Source organism: Argiope bruennichi, chromosome 8 (genome assembly GCF_947563725.1).
Source record: "Argiope bruennichi chromosome 8, qqArgBrue1.1, whole genome shotgun sequence".
NCBI lineage: Eukaryota > Metazoa > Arthropoda > Arachnida > Araneae > Araneidae > Argiope > Argiope bruennichi.
Window position 1 is genome coordinate 13,438,374 of NC_079158.1, and position 20,536 is coordinate 13,458,909.

The 20,536-nt window shown below is 29.6% G+C and overlaps 1 protein-coding gene across 1 annotated transcript in view; it reads left to right on the plus strand.

Moving 5' to 3' along the window:
* The window catches only part of LOC129981369 (uncharacterized), a 102,653-nt gene that overhangs the window by 47,802 nt on the left and 34,315 nt on the right, over positions 1–20,536 (plus strand). The gene's annotated exons all lie outside the window — the stretch shown is intronic.

Consider the following 20,536-nt stretch of genomic DNA (forward strand, 5'->3'; position numbering starts at 1 on the left):
CAGTGAAATTGTGTTCGTCCTCAAGGTCAAAGCTTGCGAACGGAAGCAGTGCTTGAAATTTATTTGAATTGAATAACTAAATCTGCATTTTTTTTTTTAAAAATCCACTCTTCGTATAATGTTAAATATTGGAGATAATTACGAAAACGAATAAACATATATTAGTTTGCGTTAAAATGCAATTTATTTCGGCTTTTTTTTTTTGAAATTTTAAATAATAATAGGAAAAAGAAATAAATATGTGAATAGATTGAGAACTAACTAAAAACATGAGGAGAAGAAGGGGGGGGGGCTGTTACACGATTACTATGGTAACATTGAATAAAGCCGAAGTTTGGGAGGAGGGGAGATTAAAGGTATTGACTTTTTCATTTATAAATAAAGAAGATTTTCTCAAATATCATGCGTTATGTAAAATTTAGTATATCTGGAAAGGATGAGTTGTTTTTATGTAATAAAATCGCTTTAAAGTATTCTTGCTCTATTTGTTTTGCGATATAAACAGGGAAATATGTTGTGTTGTAATAGTCATCAGCTTTCTAACCACAAATCGCCACGCACATAAAAAAAAAATAATTCTGTATAAAATTATTCCAACATTAGCATAAATCCAATATTAGTATTAAGCCTTAAAAAACCCATCTTCCCTCCGTGCTGTTAGTACTTTATTGTCAATTTATAGTTTCGTTGGTATTAAATTTGTTTGCTCTCCTGAAAACACTTGCATCAACGCAATCATACATTTTTTTTTCCATCGGACTTTTCTCGACCGTGTGATAAGCGAAATCTGTAAATAATAAAGATGAAGCAATGCCGTGATCTTTAATCAAGATGACGTTTTCATGCCCTTCAACCGTTCAGTAGCCATAATGATTATGGACCCGGAAGTATGAGATATGCTATAGGGTGGATTTTTAAAATTGTCAGACGGATTACTCAGTACAACAAATGGCATTTTCCACAAAATAAGTACACTCCCGAGTATCTGGTCTGATGTGGCGGCAGGACAGGCCGGATAACAAAAACGCTGGATAGGTTGGAGTTCTATGAACTCATTTCTTGCCCACCAATACCAGAAGACAAAGTTTTTATACCAAAACTCTCCGTTATAATACGTATTTTCTCACTTCTTATTGAGTAGTAAGTCCTCCATTTATCTCAAGCCAAGTAGAATGTGAACGCTGCCAGGTGAATCATAGAAGCAGGTATCTTTCTTTTGTTATTTACACCGGGGTCTAGTCGTATAGCGCGTCATTCTGCCTCCATAGTCATCCGAACTTTTATCGGTTATCATCCACTTTGAAATCTTCACTGTGGAGGCGATACGAATATTGTAGATACTTGAATTATAATGAGAAACAGAGGCAACAGTTGATGTCCGTTACACACTGACGAAACAATGGACAACGATCAGAACGCTGCTCTTTTCCTGCAACAACTTTTATTTTGCACATGACACGTAGTAGACGCCCGATTCCAATGTCGGACAAAGTTCCTAATGCTAGCCTTGCTTTCCTCATTTAATTACGATAAAATAAAAATAGACCGGATAGTACGGAAGCCGGATAATCGCGAAATGGATAGTCGGGTGTGCTTTTTTAAATCCATGTTGGCATATGAAAACCTGAAGTTTTTGTTCTTGCTAATGTAATAGAACTTTGCTGATTTATCTGCTATTCATGGCGGCGTGAAGTTGACGCCCTCACTGTTATGTGAAGTTTTATAATACAAATCTTTGGTTAAAGAATGCATAATATATGTATTTTTTGTGTATGAACTGCATATATTTAAAACTGCTCTTTTTCTTCGTTGCTTTATTAACTCTTTTGCTTTCATTTCTAAAATTATAATCGTGACTTGTTCTCGAAGGTTGCTTGATTTTCTTTGGAGTCGACAGGAGGTGGTACCACGTAATAGTTTTGTTAGAGTTCATTCCATTTTTTTATTGGCAACGAATCAAAAATGTTCTCTTATCCCCTCTCCTTTCGTTCTGCTTGTTGTTTTCAAGTACTTAACAAAAATAAAATTGATATTCCTCAAATTATGCGATTGTACTTTTTTGAATAGTTTTACTTGTTCCATGCAACAAATCGGTCTTTCCTGACTAATTTCGAATACTTTCGTGAGCATGTTTTGTACATTTTGTGTAAAATTTTAATATTTAACAAAATTGTCGACATATTACCAATACCTACATATTCGTAATTTTACTTCCGTGTATATGAAATATGCAATGAAAAAATTTTGTAATCTAAAAATCCGATCTTGAGTTTTTGATGTATTTCATATCTGCTTGAATCCGAAAAGAATCCGGCTTGTTTCTCTGCGTACTCTATTCTAATTTCATTTTCGTTGATATGTTATATTTGCGTACAGGCCCTCTTTTTTTCACTTCATTTTGCAAACAACGGATTTCAAGCTTATTCTATCGGTGATCACTTGCAGAGTTTTCAAGTTATGTTTTTGAAACTTTCACGAAAGTTGCTCCGAACATTGAGCTAATACATTATGCACATTATATGTGCACGCATGCGCAGTGAAACGTTATTCAGTAAACCTGCTCATTTTTCATTCAGTATTTAGTATTTTTTCATTCTGACTGCGGGGTATTGTGTATATTATTTTTTATTGTTTCCTAAACAGGACCTTTTTTATATTAATAACTTTGCAAATTATAAGAATTAAAAAACATAATGAAATTTGGAATCGAACCTGAATTTTTCCGTTAGTATGCGTGCTATCTTCATAAAAATGGACACAGTCTATTACAAAAGTCCTCTTAATCATGTCTAAAGTTTGGAAGCTTTTGCTTCATTAGTTTTTTCATAGTTATCTAAAGATATTCGTCTTTCTTAATTAAAATAATTAAAATGTATTCGTTCTTCAATTTAATGACGGTCCCCTATTAGGTTTCGGGAAAAAATCTTCACAAGAAATATATGACGTCTATACTATGTTGTTTACACTCCTGAAGTTTCATGATGATTCCAACTTAATTTTTCTAGATATGTAAAAAAAACGTCTAAAATTGCAAGTGATTGACCATCATTGACCAGGTAGTTTACTGTTATTTCCGGAAATGATTGTAATGCTGATGAAGCAACAAGCAATATTTGTTTTGTAATAGAGTAAATCGATAAGTAAAATGACTTTTAAAATATCTGACTACGTTCAAATTTTTTAAATTATAATCTTGATACGATACTTTTCTATTTTCAAGTAATTTTCATGAAAAAACTTAATATATCGTATAAAAATATTTCATAGTTTAATTTTACATTTTTTCAGAATTATTTTTTTTTAATTATTTGAGAGTACTTGGAATTTTTTACTTCGAAAAAGACCCCCCCCCCCTTTTTTTTTTTCTCTTTTTTTTCTCTCAGCCATTCTCAATCAGAAAACAAATGAATGGTTTATATAATCATTGATGTATTGGTTAGAGATTAAAGCAGAAGCTTAGACATTACTCAAAACTTTTTCAAAATACAAGAGTTAGTACAAAATTATAAATTATTGTGGATTTTCGATCAGTTTTCAAAGCTTGAAAGGTGCATAACTTAAAAATGATTTATCATCAGTTATATTTTGGCAGTTGATTATTATCAGTTATATTTTGGCTCAATCCTTTGCCAGTATTATAAACTAATTACGTGCCGAATCTCTTCAGTTCAAGGGGAATTTATCAGAAAACAGTAAAGAAACTCGCAACTTATTAGTGGACACACCAATGTGATTTCTGAAACTATTTATTTCCCTGTGAAGCCGGGACTCTTTCCGGAATGCTATTGTTGCACATCTCTCTCCCATATTCTTGATTATTTAGATTTTACCTAAGACCCGATTTTATTTCTCCTTTTTTTAAGGTTTTTGGTTTCAGGAAAATAATCTAGCTTTGTTAGAGCATCTGGGATTAGTAGCTATAATAACAAATGGAAGACAAATTTCAGACATATTTTTATTAATACTTTATTAATCATGTTTGAAAAATGGAAGTTTTTGAAAACTACTTTTCGGGAAAAATGGGTTTGCATTGGCATTATTACAAACTATACTTCAATTCATATTGAAGATATTCCAAAATTATGCCTGGTATATGGCAAAATAAATAAAATAGGAAAAATCAATTTTAAATAAATTAAAGTAATGAAAAATCTTATTTATAGAATTGTTTAGTTTTATTTTCAATTTAGTTCTTTTAAGATCTCTTTTAATTCCATTTCTAATCGTAAAATAAAAACTGATTCCATAAAATAAAGATAGATCTGAGAAAATAAAAGAACAGGTTTTCAGGTAAAACATTCAATAAAGGTTGTGAATTTCGGTCAAAAACGGGTTTTTAACGTATCGAATACCTTATTCTGGGGGTGGGGGTATTCTATATGCAGACATGACACATTTTAGCGGAAACATGGATTCCACCGGTTCCGAAATTGAATTGTATTATTTTTAATTGTATCGTTTAATTTTCTTTTTCTGCAATAATTATACAATATTTGTAATATTTTTTGTATAATTTTATTTATTTCATTGCTCATTTAATCATATTTTACCTTTTCCTGTTTTTATTCAGCACTATTCATTATTTATCAAATCTAGCTTCTTTTTTTTTTTCATTCCAAACCTGTGTCATGCGTATATGTTTTGTCAATAAATTCGTTTTGCACAATGCATCTCATAGTATCTTTTTTTTGGGGGGGGGGGTCTGAATTACTTATTTTTCCACACTTTCTTATATTTCTACCAATGGGGTCCTGATTTCACAAAAAAACCATTGTTCTCATTTATGTGCGGGAACGTGTGTTTTCAGTTTGGTGCATAACTAAAAAAATGGAAATTATGATGGTACAAATATCATTCTTGTTATCTAGAAGAATCAAAAGGTTAATTTTGTATAGCTGTCTAATAGTTTTAGAACTTGGTTTACAAAAAAATCGGATCATAACAAAATCTACCCATTGTAAAAAAAAAAAAAAAAAAAAAAAAAAAAAAAAAAAAAACCCAGCAGCATTTCAAGTCTGCTTTTCTTTACCTAGCCGTGGCCCCGTTTGACATTGGTAGTATTCGTTTCTTGTTTTGCAGTTTGAAAATTTACATGGGAAGAGGAGGGGGAGGGGACAAGTTTTAATTGAAGCAATGGCAATGAAACTTGCATGTGTATTATTGATATTAATTCATTGTTTTGTACGAAAAATGCGGTTTCATATTGCTCATACGAACCATTGAAACCTTCTCGTTACTCATAGTATGGTGCATTTTATGCTCCAATGTGATAAAACGTAGGAAAACTGCATATGGTTTTTTGTTGTCTGTCTTTCCTCCGGTTGTGTCTGAAATTTGATATAGATCTGCTCTGTTGGTGACAAGTCGAAATTGATCTAAGTCATTGTATTAATCGTTGTATCCATTGATCTAAGTCATTGTATTAATCGTTGTATTCATTGATCTAAGTCATTGTATTAATCGTTGTATCCATTATTTTAAATCGCTGTATTTTCGAATTATCGTATTCGCAATGAATCATAGGTGGTCAGCTTGTAATAGATTCCATTCATAAGTTGATTTTGATAGAAATCAGCTAATCTTGTGAAAAGGACACATGCCTTTAACTGTTTGCAATTTTTTAGCCATTATTTTCATCGATCGACAGACAGACATAGTTCTAGAAATAAATTTTCCGGATTCGAAGAGTTCATAATGATAGAGATTAATTCAATTTATCAAGCTTGGATTTTTTAAAAGTGTTTACAAGACTTTCTTACTTTGCGTACTTCGTGTTACGAGAAAGGTTAAGGAATTATATGAACTTGTTACTACAGAAGATGATATAAACAGTTTAATAAGTATATTTCGAACTTAAGCTCATATCAAATGATATATCATTTTCTGTGGTGTTTGGTGCGTACTTTCAGAATTTATCGCACACATCAAGGTTCAGCTCAACAGCTGACAATCCTATCGCAGTATATACTATAAAAAGATAATTAAAAAATTCTCCCTCGCTTCCTGTATTTGAAAAGTAGTGTTTCTAGATATTACTAGAAAATTAGAGCTTTTAAATTTTTCTTCAGGTTGATAATATTTTAAATTTTTTTATAGATTCTTAGGATGAAGTAAGCACATCACTTGTTTTCCTGAAATCTGATTTAGCAGTAATGGTTTGTGTTAAGGATAAAAGTTTAAATACACTGTTTTGCACATTCCATTATTTTTCATATAAATATTGAAAGTGATATAAATATAGCCATTGTGAAACAAAATGAAAACTCGTAACACCGTTAATATTTGTTAAGAATTCTTACGAATCTTTGTATTCTTTGTGGAAAATATGTTTAAAATATTCCCAATCGGGGGTCAGCCGTATGCTCTCTCAGCGGCGCCAGTGGGTCGTGGGAAGGTCCATTCACAAAGAGAAACATCTAGCATCCAGATATTTGGACACTCCTTTCTCTTTGAAGGTACTATCAATACCTCTGGGACGAGGAATTCCATATGTGGTCTTGCATTGTAGTCGCTAATGAATAGATGCGAGACCACCCAGGCGAAACGATCCACCATCTGGCTATCTCGAGGATTTTTGTTAGTAACAGCGACAACACAATGAATCAGTACAACACAATGTCTTATCAGTACTGGGAAACGGGGAATGTTACAAGGCTGTTAAATTCATATCTTTCTATCTTATCAAATAAACGCCGAAGTGAAATTTTTCTAAAAAATGTATTTGTGTTAATCGTTTAACTGCCTAATAAATCAGCATGGGTGAACAATCTGGTCACCGAAGACGACTAGTATATTTAAAATAAGCAAAGGACTTAGAAATAAGCAAAAATGGACGGAAACATGAAATTTTATATTTATTGTTTCATATCTAAAATATATGTTTATATTCAACTAAAATAGTGTTAGAAAGTTCAATAAAATGAATATTTGAAGAACCTAGAGGGGGGGAGGATTTTAATGACTTTTCTCAAAATGATATTGTAATTAAATTTAAATATTTTTGAAACCTTTCTGTCTTTATTTTTGAGTAATTTAATTATAATTGATAATAAAGATTTCGGTTAAACATTAATATATATATATATAGTGTATGCATTTTATATTTTGAGGTTTTTTTTAAATAGTGAAAAGTCAATTTTAGTTCAGAAAATAAATAAATAAATGAAACTCTTATGAAAATTTAGTAAATGTGCATAAAAATATTTCCAAAAAATTAGCATTTAATTGGAATTACAAAATTATATACAGTTTTGTTCCAAATAATTATAACAAGGAAAAAAACAATTGAGAAAATTAAAAACTAAATCGCCTGAAATATTTTGAAATTTTTAAAAAAATGTATGTCTTTTAATTTTTGAAAAATAATATATTTTGTTAAAAAAATTATGTTAAATAAATTTGACGTATATATATTTTAATGCATATGCATAGAAAATTTCATTACTTTCAGTGAGTAATGCGCAAAAGTGCTAGATAGAGTCCACCGTCTCCTTAATATTGGCACTGACTGGAATGCCAACGTGCATATATTGAAGCGCCTATGTAATTCAGTTTAATTCTTAAATTTAAATGTTAATATACATACATGTATGAAATTTTAGTAATTCCTCGTCAAATATTAATTATTAAATTGAGAATATCTATTGCATATCTATTTTTAAATTTCGTTTATCTTTTCCAAAATTAGATTGCGCTGAACGATATTCAAAAATCACCGGAAACTTATTTCCCCCTCATTTATTATAGGAAAAATATAAAATATTTAATTAAAGTTTACGTATAATAAACTCATATGCAAATAAACAAAAAGTTTTAAAATATCTGTAAAAATTTTATTTAATTGAAAAAGAAACATTAAAGAGAAAATCATCTTTTCTGTTCTCCGAGAAACATAGTTTTTAAGAATAAAAGATTAGTTGTTTAATTATTTGACTCAAAACCGCCCTTGTGCTTCATGTATTTGTGAAAAAATTGAAATAAATGTTCAGTAGTTTTGATTCCCGCAGGACACGAAATATTTATGAATTATTTATGTTGAGGAGAGAAAAAAAAGATCCATATTGAAAACTAGTTATTTAAATCTGCTTTAAAGGAAATATCTTTTAATGACGAATCTGACTCTTAAAAAGCGAGAAATAAAAGTTGCAACTCACGCGGATGCCAATAAAAGTTATAAATCTCGTTGAATGCGTTTTTTAAAAAAAACTTTCAATCGCCTCTAAAAATGCTGACTTCCAGACAAAATGCTGTGTTTTGATTTTTGTGTGATAGTTATACGTCTTCTCTAATTCGACCTTGAGACACGGACGTTGAAACAACTCTAGCCTGCTCTTTTACAACCCTCTTGTTATTCAGTCACGTTGACACTACCCATTCTCGTTGTCTGTTTGTGAAATGGGAGATTTTGTAACTGCCAGCTGTATTGGCTTTGATTTGTTTGGATTTTAATTTTCGGTTTTTAAAAAGAGTTTTCATCTTTTTTTTAACGTAGATGAATCTGCACATTTTTAACTTTATCTTTGAAGGCGATTTTTTCCTCCTATTTACTTCAAGATTAAATAACATGAGATTATTTCTCTTCAATTTATTTTTAAATCAGTGATGTGCTGAATGAATTCTTTTTTTTTTTTTAAATAATGTAAAGAGATAAAAAATTTTATATTAAATTTAAAAATGGGAATTTTCTACGTCATGTTTGAAAGAGTTTTTGAACAAATATTAACTAGCTTCAAAAATTTTTAAGAATTCAATCAAAATGAGAGTTTAAATGTGTTAAAATTTGTTCATACGAATTACGTTACCTCTTTTTATTAAATTATGCCATTGCAATAATAATACTTTGTAAAAAAAATTCTTGCCCGATTTTGTGATTTTTAAATGTGGGTGGGATTTTGCTAAGATTTTTTATCCCTTCTTGTTAAAGTAAATGAAGTAAACAATAGAAAATTTGTTTCCTTTCATTTTATTATGTCTTCTTTTTTTAAAGCATTTTTTTCCAGTCTTATAAAATTTTTAAATATAAGTAAACATTTTGTACTTTATTTAGACTTGTTTATGTTTGTAAATGTGGAATTTTGTAAACGATGTTTTATCTACTTTCTGATAGATTAGTTATAAATTGTTATACATTAGCAAATTTGCGATGACAATACACTATTATATTTTCAGAACACATCCATAACTTAGCCATTAATTAAATTCCATTCCTCAAAAAAGGATTCGCCGAATAATAAGTTTTAGAAACAATGGATGGATAGCTTAAAAAATAGAAACATTAAAAATAAAATATAAAAAAATTGCTGTTACTTTAAAAATGTTTTTAAAAAATTATTGCACATTTTTTTCCTTCATTCTGTAATCGAGTGCTGAAAATCTCACTAACTGAAATATAACTTGCTTATTATAATGCTATCGAATTTAGTTCAAATCACAGAAAAAGTTTTAAGATAATTGCTTCTAATATTTTTTTGTGATATTTAAAAGGGAGTCTAGTTTTGTGCTTTCATTTGATATTCAAGGGAGATGGATTTGTTCTAATTACAGTCAAGTATTCTTTACGTTTCAGAACATTATTCTTATTTTATTTATAATTTTTTAAAATTCTTTTACAAATTAGTTTAATATGATTTTTTTCTGGCTGATATGTTAACATTTCTGACAAACTTTGCACTAGAGTATTTATATATTTATTAGATTTTTTTTGAACTTGCTAGATTTTGTTTTCAGTATCTAACATACCTTAAATTTATTTAATTACTATCGTGGTTATAATTAAAAATTACTTATAGCGGGAATAAATTAAAATTATTATTAATAATAATAAATAAAAAACAGATTTTGGAATTTGAGTTAAGGGAATGAGACAAAATTTGTATTGCAGTCATCCCTGGCTATTGCAATATTTTCATTGAAATAATTTCATTGAAAACATGTTGCAGAAAGCATGAAACATGTTGCATGCTTGATAAAATTAGATAATCATGATCGAATAATTTTTAGGGGCAATGATATTAGAGAAGATATCTCGCTCTCTTACCAATTTCATGACATTCGAATAATGGCCGATTTAACTTGCACGACACTTGCATGTATAATCGATCTATGTTGAAATCTGGTATCAAACTCGCGAACTTCGATCCTCGAAACCTACTTCCGATTTTACTGTGACAAATATCTTCGACTACTTATTACTTTTGGTTTGTTCGTTTTTATGAAAAGTAATTTGTATAAGTTTTCGCAATTTTTTCTTAGCTATGTTAACAGATTTTTTTTTTTTTTTTTTTTTTTTGTACTTGAATACTCAAACACTGCTTTATTATTTAAGAAATTGTGTGGTAAAATTTCATTTATTAGATGCTTTTCAAAATGTAACTTAAATAAGTTTTTATATTTGATATTATATTTTCTTGTAAGGACTAAAACTGGATAGATTAAAGAAAGCCGCACTTTGTGCGAGCGTCTAGAACAGACGTTTGGGTGTTGTACCGTTCATTTTATTCACATATTTCATATAAATAATTTAAGCACCGATTTAAGTAACTTTACTTTCTGAATCTAATCTCTCCTCTGCATCATTTAGGATCATGGTTAAAACGCAATTAAAAATAACTGTTTCGTAATTTTTGAAACAGAATATTTCATTCATTTTATTTCACGCGGATATATTAGAAGTATCTCCCTATCCTTTGTCTAATTCATTTCCTAGTTCCGCTATTCTGAACCAAAAAATTATCCACTCAAGACTTCTTCCTCTTTTCGATTGAAATGGCGGGGAACAGGAACTATAGGACATATTCCTCAATACTCTTTGATAGATTGAAGGGTATCTTATTTCTACAGACGTATAAAAAGTATAAAAGGGATAGGGGGGAGGAATAGAATAAAAAAGTTCCATGTTAGATAAGACGTCTAGACAGAGGTATAAAGGATTTGTCTGGTGAGGACACACAGCGAAGGACAAGCACCTTTCGAAATGTTATTATCGACACGTGGCTCAAAGGAGTCTGCGAAAGCCTTATAGATTTAGAAAAATTTCTGTTTATTCTGGGATGGTGAAGGAAATTGGATGAAGTATGATTCTTTCCTCCGATTTGTTTCCCAATAACCGGCCGCTTCGTGTGGATTTATGCCGTACTAATGTAGGTGACAGTATTATAACAGACAAGATAAAGCTACCATTTTAATGCTATTCTTTGGTAGACACTTGGGATAAGTGGATATTATGTTAACTGCAAGGCATATATGTTGGTGCTTAAGATGTTAAAAGTTCTTAGGTATGTTTTTTATAACATGTTTCTATTCGGAATATTATTTGGACGATGATTAGCTTGTGCACTTTTTTTAGAAGCGTACATAAAGTCGAAATTTTAGCATTGAAACAGTATTTCTGTATTTTTTATTTAATTGGATTGTTTCATATTTGCTAAGATGGGGTATCTAACTGAATTTCATCCATATGATGTGCTGAATGTTTGAATTTTGTGTGTGCACGTGTGTTCTCAATAGCTGTTTTAAAATTTTCAAAATTAACTTTTGATTATACATGAGTGATCTTATTTGTTAGTGAATTTGAGAAAGAAATGATTTGTATTTTAATTATTTTAGGGAATTTATAAATTTCAGATTTAAAAAAAATTAAATAAATAATTTTTAAAAAAATCTCTTGTTTTTAATGGAGTTCTGTTTGTTATGGTCTGCTATGAAAATATGTACTCCTTTTTCTGTGCTAAGAATTGGACAACAGCAAAATATTATGATAGAAATTTTGAATTTAATTGTAGTATTGTTTTAAAGTTTTATTTCTGTGCCTATATTCTTTCTTTGCAAATTAAGTACAATGGAGTGCTGATACAATATCAGAGCAGAAGAGTACTGATACAAAAAATATTGAATGAATAAATTTTATTTAATAATATCAAAACTTTCGAAGTGGAACAAAATGACCATTTTTTTGTTGTTATCATTTAATTTTTATTTCATAGCTAATAGTAGTTTTTGAAGAAGATTGCTATGTTGCCCCTCCCCCAATGAATTAAATTTTTTTTAGATAGTTTCTTAAGAAAGATTTTTTAAAGCATCATGCCTAATTTAATCTGCTAATTTAAGTGACATCACATCACACATGCAAGCTATGAGAAAACATTAAAGTCATATATTTTTAGCACAGGAGGTACGTATAATATCAATAAAATATCCAAGATCTATGGTGACTTGTGCTCTCAGTCAGTTGTGTAACAATTTGCTTTAGTTCGAATGGGGGGGGGGTCTATGGAATTCTGATCTTAAAAATCCATAAAATGGTAGTTTAATTATTCTTGATATGCAATCATGCACAGTTATAAAAAAAGACATTTCAAAATAGATTTTTAATATGGAGAATCAAAGCTTGTTTTATTTTTTAGAGATTAGTATTGGATTCTAATGAATATTTGTGCAAGAGATTACTGAGGCAGTGATTAATTGACAATACGGTCAAAGAAAGTTACGTATTGTGTGTCCTTTTGCATCAAGTTAAATTTCGGATATAATCGTATTGTATTTAAAAAGTGTTTTAAAATTTGAACAATATTTGATTTTAAACATCGACAATATCTGCCTTTTCTGTAAAATTTTATATTTAAAACAAAATTTTAATATATTACATAAATAATCTTAGAAAGTTTAGAATTGTACATCTTAACATCACCCATTAATTGTTGATGCAATTGTTGGCAGCATCTTGTGAATTGTCAACTTGACCTATCGCTCTTTATATGATGATGAAAATGTTGATGAATGACTTGTTATAAACACGAATTATTTATTGTTAATAACAATAAGCTTTAACTGGATGGCGATTAAGAATCATCATCATTTTGTGCTTTTTTTTTGGTGTGTGTGTGTAAATAGAATTCCAAGTATCTGAATTAAATGGAAATTTTATCAATTCAGATATTCAGAAATACTGATGATTTGGGGGCAAACAAAATCAGAAATTTAAATCAAAAAAATGCTTTTAATTCCGAAAATTAACCAACAACATTTGCTAAAAGTTGTCATTACTGTAAACTTTATTTGTAAAAGAAAAGAAACCACAAATGAAATTATAATATGTACGTACCGTATTTTAATTATAAACAATCCCTTTCAATTATGAACGATTAAGTCCAGGCCTCTGACTATGCTTATCTATGATTTTTCTATTACATCCCTCCCTTTATCTTTATAAATCGGTACATATTATATAATATTTATCATTGAGTTTATTTTATCTCTAATTAAGATTATCCTTTTAAAACTATCCATCCTTCCGTTTGTGTAGTGAGCAAATTTGAACAGGTGGTGAGTCTTGTCAGGTAATGTGCCATGCAAAATGATCATCATGTAACTCAGAAACTGGTTGTTGATTATGCTATGGTGCTATAGTTTTGTACATTTAACCCACATGCCATGCCTTTTCCCTTCTCTTTCTCACTTTAGTTTGCGTTGTTTTTTTAAGTATCTGTGTTTCTGAGGAAGCGAGTATTTGTATTGTCACTTTCTGCGCTGTTTCTCCTGTCAGTGCAATCCAGCTATTTTGGGTTCCCGACCGAATGTCTACGAACCCTTTTGTGAAGGGCAATTTTTAGTTGAGAAAGTCCGACATTCCTTGCGGTGGGAAGCCTATCTTTCTTGCCCTACGCAATCTAAACACATTTTCGTGTGAGAATATTCTGATTGGGAATGACACGAGTGGGCTTCCGCTTTAAAGCTGCTGTTTTGAGATGTGCCGGTGTTTGCTTTAAAAAAAAAAAACCCGACTGAGTGACAGGATGGTGAATGATTGTTGTGGTTTTATCGTTGACGAGTTATTTTTAGGGTTCTTATTTCTCTCCCCCTCTCAATTAAAAAAAAAGAATTTTGACACCGTTCGGTAATGTCGCAAATTTCAGGGTGATAAATGCTGTTGAAATTTAGTACAGCTTTTATAATAATTTGCTGGTTGAACTTTTTATTCATTATATTATTTTTTATTGTTTGCCAACGGATTCTAAAACCCTCTGCGCTTTTGCGCATGCGTTAAGGATGGGTTTAATTCGACAAAAGAGGGGTGAGAGGAAAGATGAAAGGAAATGTTTACATTTAACAATAAAGTAAATTCCGGAAATACGCACATCCTTCAGCGTCTCACCCCTTAGAGAGATGGAATCGTCGAAAAGTGGTCGTTTCAGGATACTGAAACGAACAGTTATGCTAACATAGAATTTTTGTTATTGGCCGTATTTGGGATATCTTTATAAAACAAGGAACGCTTTTCTGAACACACTTGATGGAAGTACAGTTAAAAAAAAAAAGACTATGGTCCGTTTTTGAAGTCAGTATGAATTTTACTTTAAATGTTACTATGCAATTTAAATTAATAATAAAATGTGCAACTCCCTTTTAATTTCATAAAAAATGGATAGAAACCGTACTAATATTGTTTGTATGTTTTGCTGAAAATGTGATTTTTAAAAAAAATTTAGGTTATAATATTTCTTGTTTGATAAAATTGATTTTTTAATCTCTCCGCTTTGTCAAATTTAGGTAAATTTGAACTGTCAAAAAAAAAAAAAAAAAAAAAAAAAAAACTTGCCATAAATTTACTTAGTTATATAATGCATTTTAGGTAGATTCCTTATAAGAATATACTTATTGTAAATGCTTTTTCATGACTTGACTTCAGGAAAATTTTTCCAGATATTTATCAGTCATAATCCCTAGAACTTATAACTATTGTACGTTCGCAAAGATAATTCGAGTAGTTTTGGTCCGGTTTGAACGGATGGGTAGTTTTTGATCGAATTTGAGTGGGCGACAAGTATGTCATAAAGAGGATGAAAATATCTAGTATTATGTTCTAGACGGACCTATCAGCTCAAAAGAGAATTGAAAATTTTATTTCCTTTAAAATTCTTTGCAGTTAAAGATATGAAGATAATTCAAATAATACGAATTGTTCACATCATAAAGAATACATTTCCTACTGAAATTGTTTTCAATAATTGCAATATTTTATAAGTTAAGGCTGAAAAAAAAATGATTTTCTATCCCTTTAGCTTAGTAGCCTTTTAATTTAAACTTGTGAATCTTGTTGGTAAGTTCTCATCAGCTGTAATTTTTTTCTACCTTCATCTGTCATTTTTATAACTTCAACTGTAATGAAATGAAAGGGAATCTCTTATATCCTCGAATAAATGGATTCTATCTTCGTTCTCCGACTTACGGACAGGAATTTTGTTGCCCCCCCCTCTTCTTAATAGCTTTTTAAATTGGAACGCGATGCTTTGTCCAGAAATCGGGGGGGGGGGGGGAATTTATTATGTGAATAAAAATATTTCATTCTAATTCATGTCCTGATCCTGACTCAGATGTTTGAAAGTTATCATACTGATACGGATACATGACAAATAGATAGAATTCCTGATGTTAGAGATTTCTCTCGATTGAGTAGTTTTTTTAAGTACATATTTTCAAATTCAAATAAATTAATTTTTAAAGATATAAATATTAGGGCCTGAAGGGTTATAGTTGAAATTTTTGCTATTTGTGAGTTTATAATGTCAGAAAATTAGAAAAAATGTATAAACCTTCCCTTAAATTATTTTCCTATAGATAGGATATCAATAATTCGCTATTTCTAATTCAGTTTTTTGTGAAGAAATTCTCTAGTAATTCTCTATTCTCTCTCCACAAAAGTTATTTCTTTCGAATGTAGTGCTTCCTGACAAAAAGTAATCTTTCAAATTTTAAACTGCTGAAAAAGCTACATGATTTTTTTAATTGAACTTTTAAATATTCATTGAAAATGCTGAATTCTAAGGTCATTCCTTCAGTTTTTAAAGCCTGTTTTATTTTTAAAAGAAATGACAAATTATGAAGTTAATAGTTGTCTGTCGCATTCTTTTAAAACTTGATTTCTTCATAATCCTTCTTTTTTCTTAATGAGAGAAAAATGGAAGTATAATTAAATTTTTTTTGTGAACTTTAAAAAATCGCTTCATTATTTAAAAAAAAAAAAAACCATCATAGTCAATTTCTGACTATGAGTCATTTTCTTACATTCAGTTGGTTGGCATTATTCGAAGTTTAGTGGGCGGGAGGGGGGCAGTCTCTCTCGGATCATAAATAGTTTACACTTGAACGTATTTTTAAAAAAAATTCAAAATGGAGATTTGAAAGTTAAATTTTTTCTCACCATTAACTTACATAAAGATAGTCACAGAATCAATGCAAGTGCTTTTAATCATTAACGATCTATAAGATTATTTTACATTTACCTACGTCTTAAAATAATAAAATGATTATTAAAAAAAATTTTTTTTAAATTATTTTATGGAGTTCTTTATTTTTATATATTATTTGTTAAGAAATCAGAATTCTTTTTGTATGTGTGTGTTTTTAATTGAATTTTCTGTTTTTACAAGCCTGGCTTCGATTAATTCAGTTATTGTTGAATGAGCAATCTTTTTTTATTTTTCGCTTTTCTTTCCAATTCATACGATAATTTATCTAAAAGTTCTAAATGCGCAGTAAAAATATTATGCAAACTGCTTAAAATGTTTATTCATCGGAAATCTCGACTATCAGTTAGTGATATAAATATAAATGCGATAGCTGAAAATTTTAATTCTAAGATAAGTTGAATGATGTTGTTTTTCCCCCAAAGTCGGAATACACGTTATCGAGTGTTCCGTCATCTTTTATTGTTTTTAAACGCTCTTTTATTGATTGTTTTGTGCTTGTTCATTTTTTTTCTACGTTTGCAACGAAGAACTTAGTTAAGCCTACATTTAGCATTAGAATTTTCAATTTATATATTTATTATTCAACTTTCATTATTTAAAACGGTTGAAAATAATTCTTTGTCTTTAAAAATGATAATGTAAAACATTTACTTATTCGCAATTTGCCACCCCCCCCCCCTTTTTTTTTTCTGCCCTTGAGAGAGGGAAGGAATAAACTTCTCATCGGTTGCTATTTTTTAAATTAAAATGAATCTTGATTTATGCAATAAATTTGTTTATTTTAATTGCATAAAAATAATTTTTAAACTGCCCCCCCCTATTTTTTTTTATTTGCTTTACATTTTTTAAGGTCAGTTACAACAACAATACATCCATTCTTTTCATATGTGCATAAAAATGTCCGTATTTTTAATTTTTTAAATTACCTTGCAAGTGATTTCGGTATTTGATTTTGGTAGCACATTTGTTTCAAAGGTATTTAGTTAAAAAACTTTTAAACTTTTAACTTAAAAATTTTAAACTGCGTTTATTTTGTGTACTTATGAAAAATGGCATTTTGACAGAAAGAGAGGAGGAATGGAATTTTCACGTTTTCTAGATTTATTAATTTTATGTGAGTTTTAGCATCTTTTATCTAACATTAAAAATTCTTATTTAATCAGCCTTGCAGAATAATTATTTATTACTTTTATTCGATTTTGATGCACAAGAATACGAATTGTTAATTTTCTAAAATTGGTACATTTCATTATTTCTTTCACAAAATAATCTATTTAGTTCGCCATTTGAGCCATTATTTTGAATTCGTTTGTCTGTAAATATTCCTGTTCTAACATTATATTATTTGCCAAAAATTTAAAAAATATATAAACAACTATTTTTATAAACACCAAACTCATTTTTGTATGAAAACTTTAAAATCTATTAAATCTTTTGCTTTATGCAAAAAGAGTTATAACTATAAAAATACTTGTGCATTTTCTTTAGGAATTTTTGAAAAAAATATAAAGTATAGAAATTTTTGTTAAATCTTTAAAATTAATATTGAAATGATTTCAGTCTTGTATTTTTTGAAAAGATAATGGTGCTAATTAACATGTTTCGAATATAAACAGATTTAAATACAATAAAGTAAATACAATACTACTAATAGTAAATACAAATTAAAGAATTTCCATTTACTATTAGTATTGGAAAATTCACCCACAGAATTTTTGTATAATAAAGAAATATATATAATTTTTACTGAATATTTTTTGAAAGCTTTGCTATTTAACACATTGCGTATGGCGTTCTGCCCGCCCAACGCGCTCCCAGGGCATCCGAATTTTTTTAGCCAACATTCTTGAACGATCTAAAAGCTTGCTTGGCAAGCAGTAGGATGCATATATGCACATTTTTATTTTGCATTTGGTATTGTATTTACATAAAGTATTCTTAAATATTACTATATATTTTATACATATATTTATTATATAAGATTTTTTTTTTTTTTTTTTGCATTTTAACTATTTATTTCACAGACTTGAATAATGCTTTAGAGTGTGATATTTGGTAAAGCACGTTCCCTTGTGCAATGGTGTTCGGCACGATTTGCAGCAGTATCTTGTTTTAAAACATTAAGGACCGCTCACGGATTTTCTTGTCTTTTGTGTCCCATCCGTTACGGACCACTTATTTTTTTCTCGTTTTTAGCGTCACATCTGTTATTGCTCCATAAATAACAAAGTTATGATGATTTTAGAACGTACGTTTGCCTACAAACGTGCTGTTCCAGGCTATGTCTTACAGATTTCTTTGCGGTCCTTAATGTTAAATATTGCCTCTGGTAGGCTATGCATCGATTTAGCCAAAAAAAACATGAAAACGAGATATCTCGTGAACGTACGCAATGTGTTCAGTTAATATCGGATTTATGAATTTTTGAGGAAGTAGCGAGTGAAGAGCTAAGGAGATTTATTTCATTTTTGTTGAATTTATTGAATTCTAAAAAGTTCCGCTTCTTGAAGCGATGACGCCCATCACCTGCTGAAAATTATAATAGAGAGAGAATGTGAAACTTTTAAAACTCTCTGCCACGTAAATAAGAAAAAATGCGTCTTAAACGGAATTATAAAACATTTTATGCATATATTATTTAATTATATTCGTAAACGAAACCTAACATTATAAAAAATATAAATATACCAATATTTATATATTTTTTTAATATAGTTATTTTTTGTAAAAAGTAGATAATGATGCATAATAAATAGCAAACATAAGGATTTATTAATGATGAGGATGACATCTGTAAGATTCATTAATGATGAACGCGGCGAATGAGCTCTTCCGTTGTGTTTTGAGTTTTATTTCAGGTTCGAGTCACTATCGTGACCTAGATTCATTTTTTTCAAAGGCATTAAAAATGTAATCATTCTCTTGGATATATATATATATATATATATATATATATATATATATATATATATATATATATATATATATATATATATATATATATATATATATATATATATATATATAATGTAAATTTCTTTTTTTTTTTTTAACTAATGGCTGAAAAGTGATTAAAAAAACAAATCCTCATTTACAAGATTTCGCGCGCACACACACACACGCACGCACGCACACAACTGAATGCTTTTTCCAACTTTGTGCCCAAAATGGGAAACAAATCTTTTATCCGATCAAAATTTCCAAGAAAGTAATTGTTCCAAAGCCGAGTTATAATATTTTGGCTCTACCATAAGCGCTGATTTACGAGTGGGTGGGAACAAAAATGAAATATGCGTATACGTGAATGATAAAGTTAAAAACAAATGCTTTCTATCATTCATTTAAATCTCTGTTCAAATTATATTACTTGAAATGTTACGTACCATTAATGGTACATGTACCATAATTTAAAACCCAATGCTTTTAAAACATATGCATTTGAAATTAAAATCTGGATGCCACAAAAACTTAATTGATGTTCTGCGTACTTGAACTGCTACAATTCATCTGTTATGGCTTTCCCAATTTTTCATTATAGCGAGTTATGTGAAAAGTTGAGCTTCCAGCTTGAGCGCGGATTCCAGATTATTGAAAGCTTCCGCGTTTGCCCGTGTTTTCGACCGTCTTCATGCATAATTTAGTGTCACCAGGCTTGATTGCAAGAACTCCTAGGAAATTTTTAATTGCCGAAAAAGAAGCAATTATTGATGTCTCCGTAGATTTATAAATTGTACTTCTTACACAAAAATCTCATATACATAATTATTTGCAGTGAAACATTTGGTTTTTCTGGCACTTTTTACTTTCTCCTGTACGAAAATATTGTAATCATCAAAAGTTTCGAACTCGAAATTTTGTCGAATCACCAGGTCTTAGACCTGAGTTCGGAAAACAGATTTTTGGAAATGTCTGTCATTGATAAAGATAACTCAAAAATGCTTTGACCTAGACGAATGAAATTTGTTGTGTTGGCTTTACACCTCATTTGTCAGTTTCTTTCAGTACAGAATCCATTCAGTGGAAATCTGTCCGGCTGTGCGAATATAACTTAACACGCTAACTGCAAAACGAAGAAAGCTAGATGAATTTTTAAAACTTATTAAGCATCTATAGTGTTATACACTTATAAAATTTTCAGCCTGATCCAAAATGTGGCTGTATATCTGTCGGCCTGTATTTTCAAAAGCATGTAAACTGGATAACTCAAAAAACGCAATAGCCTCAATATGTCAAATTTGATATGTGATTACTGTGACTGCAAATGTTAGTTGAATGTCAAATTTTGGTTTCAG